The 5,401-nt window shown below is 34.0% G+C and overlaps 1 protein-coding gene across 1 annotated transcript in view; it reads right to left on the bottom strand.

Annotated features, from left to right (window-relative positions):
• Positions 1–2,161, bottom strand: part of LOC118743345 (calcitonin gene-related peptide type 1 receptor) — a 215,420-nt gene extending 213,259 nt beyond the window's left edge. Inside the window, exon 1 of the mRNA XM_036475952.1 lies at positions 1,809–2,161. The gene's annotated coding sequence lies outside the window, so the exon portion shown is untranslated. The remainder of the gene's footprint in view (positions 1–1,808) is intronic.
• Positions 2,162–5,401: the final 3,240 nt, after the last annotated feature.

The raw sequence follows: 5,401 nt of genomic DNA, 5'->3' as shown, positions 1-5,401 counted from the left end.
TCGCTAATGATCTCTTCTGTAATTTGATTCGTTTCGGCAATTCATTATTATTCCTTATTTAGTAAGTATGTAGTTAAGATTAACATTCGTAGTATTATTTCCATAAAAAGAAAATTTGCTGGAATGAGGTAAGCTAACAGTGCTGCCGGCATAATCCATAGCAGAAAAACAATGCGAGAATACATTTTTTTGTTTTGAGTTAACAACCGTTGCTACGAATTACTAAAATGTTGTTACTATAATTCTAAATAAAAAAGAAATGTAGATATTACATTAAACATAAGCATAATAGCCAAAGGGAAGTAATTAGAGTTGCTTACAATGGGAAAGGGAAGACCAAAAGGAAAACTGAATTGTTGAAAATTTGAGCTACATAAAAACAACGCCAGCGGTGGATCCATAAAGGGAAGGCTTTTATCGTTCTGAAGTTTTGCAGGGCACTTTTAAAGCTTCGATGTTAGGCGGTTGAAGTGATACCTATGCACGCACAGGTACAAGTCTGAAAAAATATAAACTTGGCCTATTTTAACCATATTAATGGCTGTGCTTTCAAACTAAATCTCTTTATCTCTATGTAATCAAATAATAACCAGGGCTGCGATTCTATGGTGCTGGGCTATTTAATTTTCTTGACCTTAGATTGAAATATGAATACCAACTAAGACGAAATATATTTTAATTTATATACTTTCTTACTTATTTGGGCTCTTTCTTTCCAGTAACACTTGGGTTACCTGCTTATCTATTTTTTCTTTTATGCATTTCGTATGGACTAAAATTAGTTTGATAAAAAGAATTTGATAAATGAGTATACTCTTTTACAAGATTTATCAAAAATGCATCTCAAAACCAATACTCTGTCGAGACGTTTTAGATCTATCTCCAAGAGCTCCTTCAATTTGATTATTAAGTGCAAGAAAAGGTACTCCACTGTTAGCATATCGGAAGTTGAACAGCCTAGTAGGACTCTTATCATCTCGTTTTTTATGAATTCCTGTCGTAACTCCCACCGAAAGCGAGAGTTCTGTATTCTAATTCACGTTAGACCAAAAGGACCTAGCTATCATATACATATGTACATATGTCTTAGCTACCATCCAGTGTTCGCTGAGTTGAAACGAGGCCCAGTGGGAACAACAGGTGATCACTTGCGTCACATCCGCTCCCTACCCGGTGATATCATATCAATGGTATCCTTTCTTTCCAAATCGACAGTAAGGCAGTCCCCTGCAATGCCACTGAGGCCTGATACCCAACCTACACTTAAATCTAATTAAAAAATACTTCGAAGCATTTGAAAGGGAGTTCGGCGCTCAATTCGACGCGCACCATCTGCCACTAGGCTTTCAGATCAGACGATTACGTCACTCAATGACATTACACAATTGAGCAGCTCTTGCCTGAGAAATGCTGCAGAGGTCTCGAAACCTCAAATTCAGGCTGACAGAGAGCTAAGGGGGGGGCTACTGTGTAATGAATACGAAAGAGAAATGCGATGCGATAGACAAATACATCGTAAGTAATACGCTGTGGCGATTGCCTATCGCATCGCATATCTCTTTCGCATCGCAGTACAGAGTATCCCCCCAGGGCTTAAGTGTAATTCTGGCTTCTTTTAAAAAATATTATAATTTTTTGCGTTCTTTATTGAAAGGTCTTCATTACGTTGACAATCTTTTAAATATTCCGTTCAATCTAAGTAATTTTTTTGCGTACTTTTGAAAATTTTTAGCGCCATAAAATGTGGGTTCTTATAACTACAAATCAAAAATGCGTAGTATAAAGAATTTGTATTTAATAATTCTTACCGTTATTTCACAAGAACCGCTAAATACTCCTTTTCCAACATTTATTGAAATACAGGTTGTTAAATTTTACTTCAATAAGTTTGTACGATATTTTTTCAGCATTTTAGCACAACATAAAGATAATTTTTGAATAACTTTTGCTACAGAATTCTATTTTTAAATCTTTTTCACTTTTTTCTTCGTTTATTAAAATTAAAAATCACCAAATTTTGTCCAATAATTGTGCCGAAAATAATTTTTTTATTATCTCAATATTTGATTTGTAATTAAAATTGCAATAAACTTTCACAGATAACATTTATGGTATACGACATATACTACACATTAAAAAAATTACTTTGATTTTTGATAAAATAAATGAATTTAGCTTGATTTTAGTTTGATTGAATTTGATGCTGGTTTAATTAAAATGAAACAGAATGATCGTCGCATCACACTTCACTTAGTTAGCACAAGGATTTTTTTTGTATTAGATTAGTTTTACACTGACTTACTTTTTTTTATGAAATATGTAATTCGAACTATTTTTTAACATACCTAGTAATTTTTTAATTTATTTTTTGCACTAGCTAATGCTAGACTATTTTCATACACCTTTTGTTTGGTAGTTTTGAAAAACACTCGATTTCGCACTTCTCGCTCATCCGCTATTTGCTGTCATAATTCGCGGCAGTTCGGCAAAGACTAAATTGCGCCATCATTCAAAGCTCCAACTGCAAAAGCAGCGGCCAGCATGCAACGAGTGTCGTCGACTTGTTCGTTAGATGGGTGGTGTTTGGCGTTTGCCGCCTATTTCACTAAAAACCTTTGGCGCACGCATGCAAACCTACGCGCAAACACCCACACAATCGCGCAATATTTTTTTTTTTGCAAATCAGCGAAATTGTTGGGAAGTTGTGTTGCCCACAAAGATAAAGAATAAATTTTATTAAAAAAAGTTCAAAATTTACAAGCACTTACTTTTAATATATAAGTATGTACTATATGTTTGTATGTCTTTCACAACACAGAGTTGCTATAAATTGTATGATATTTTATGACATGACTTTAGCAAGATTTTTACAGATAATTAATTAATGTATTAAATTTTGCTTGTATTCCGAAACATCTTTTTCATTTATGCAAACATTTTTATTGCTTATTCTGCTCTTACTTAAAATTTCATCTTTAGCAACATGTTGCGCAACCTTTCCATAACATTTCCATTTGGGTTGATTTTGTTGCGCGCGTATTGTTTGGTGGCCGCTTTATCGAACCAGCCTGACGCCTGACCAATAACAAGTTTCACATGTTGAGTGATAAGCGGCAATCTCAGCGTGAGTTGTTACACGCCACCTCTGCTTTCAAATGCCGGCAAATTCGTAGGCGGCCGGCGCTTTGGTTGTGTTTTGTTCGTTCATATTACCGGCTATGTTGGGGCATTGGATCACACGCAACATGCTCGGTGGGTGATGTGTTCGATGGAGCAGGTACAGTGTTGTCATGTAAGTGTAAGAGAAATAGGGAACAATTTGGGCCCCTTGAGTTGTAATAGATGATTTACTTGAATAGATGGTGTGAAGGATAAATGCTTATGAACTGATTAAAAAATAGTTTTGTAGTCGTCGGCAAATCCAGATTTTTTTTTATGCTGGGTTATTATTGTTGTTGTTACAGCTAAATATTAGACATATGTACACAGGTGAGGCATGTCAGTTGTGATTAACTTGGGGTTAGTGTGACCAGCTGAGTTGAAGGGAAAATCAGGACAGTCGCAAGTAACATCTATGTATATATGACTATGTTTTTATGTGAACCATGATGAAAATAAAGCGTAGTTTCACTCAATGATTTTGGTCGCCGTTATAGCCATTTGACTTTTGCTGGCATTATGGCATTTTCAACCAGCTATAACAAATAAATTATTTTTCAACTGCCGTTTATTATAATGAACCAACCGAATTATTACTTAAAAAAAATTTAAGACACAAAAAATGCCAGTAGATATTCGTAAAAATTATGAAGTGGATCTAACTCTTTATAAGTATGCATTCAGGTACTAGGATCGTCTTAAAACACTAAGACACATTAAACTTCATAGAAACTCCCATCCCGAGATACCACCATTTATATTTAAATATAACCAGCATGGCAAAGCCGCTTGCGAAATTTACAATTTATAAAATTTAAAAGATGACTGTGTCGGTAAAAAAAAATTAAGTGAAACTACCTTCTACCTTCTACCTATAATATTTTTATCATGGTGTGAACACGGTAAAAGGTTTATAAAAGGTCAGCTTTGTAAAAATCAGCGCATTAGGTGGAAAAAGAAAAATCTGTCAGGACACTTCAATTCGACCCTGAAATCAGGACATGTCCTGATAAATCAGTACGCCTGATCACCCTACTTGAGGTCAATGCCATTTGAGGTTTGTCTATAGTGAGCCTGGGCTATGTACATAATACATAAATGATATCAGAAGCGTTCCTATAATATTTTTAGGTTTTCCACAGTCGGAATTACGCTGTCCTGAAACCGTATGCCTTAGTTAAGTTTGAACTCCCGCATAGGGAAAAGTGTTAGGTTTCTTGCAGCTGCAAGTTACTGAGAGGAAATAAATGAAACGCTTAAGGGCGAGGGGAAACTTCAATATGGTATAATATAATTTAACACTACCCACTACCTCCTGGTCTAAGGTTGTAATGCGAGTGTTTGTTCGGTAAAATATGACTTGGTTTTACCCTTTTAGGGTTTGTGACACTCTGGAATCTGTTCTTTACTACGAGTTCAAATACTCACCCAGTTCCCAGTTAAAACTAACGTTACACCATATTTGTTACCCATTTTTGAAGGTTTACTTCTGCAGCACAGCAATTTTAGGGCATCACGAAAACTATTATTACCAACCGTTAGTATTCGCATGTGCTACTAAAAAATCAAAAAATTTCGTATTAAAATATCCCCCAAAAAGCAAATTGCAGATATAATAAATTTCTATATTTTATATATCCTGAGTCATATATAGGAATATCTAAAATACCTTGTAAAGTAACTATGTATGTACATTAGGGTGGTCAAGAATACACTGGAAAATAGACTTTTGTATCTTTTTTGCGTTGACCTCCCAGAATTTTTGAAACAGGAAAATAAGGGGACCCGTTTTATTATTTTGAAACCGGTTAATATTTAACCGTGTCGTCGGGCTTGTAAAATAGTTAAAAATAAATATTTATTTTATCGAATAAAAATATTTCCCCTCAAAAATCGTTATTTAATAGAACTATGACCTACCACTTTTTAAAAAAGTGCATTAAAAATTAAAAACTAAGCGTTGACTTTTTCTTAAAATTTCAGAATTTTACTTGCTTTATTCAAATAAACTTAAGTAAGATGATTGTTACGAAAACATAAAATAACTAATTTTAGTAAATTAGATTATCGGTCAAGAAAAAGTAGTTACTAAAATTTTAGCGTTAATCGTTTTTTTTTTTGTATGAAGATTTCTGAACAATAATGTTTTTATTCAACTAAAAAATGGTTACTTTCAACCATTTTATACAAATTACATATCGTCACTTAAGGATGAAATGTAGTTTCGTATTACCTGCCATTC

Source organism: Rhagoletis pomonella, unplaced genomic scaffold (genome assembly GCF_013731165.1).
Source record: "Rhagoletis pomonella isolate Grant_MI unplaced genomic scaffold, Rhpom_1.0 Rhpom_scaffold_00007, whole genome shotgun sequence".
Taxonomy (NCBI): domain Eukaryota; kingdom Metazoa; phylum Arthropoda; class Insecta; order Diptera; family Tephritidae; genus Rhagoletis; species Rhagoletis pomonella.
Note: the sequence above shows the minus strand (reverse complement) of the source record. Positions and strands in the feature narration are given on the sequence as shown.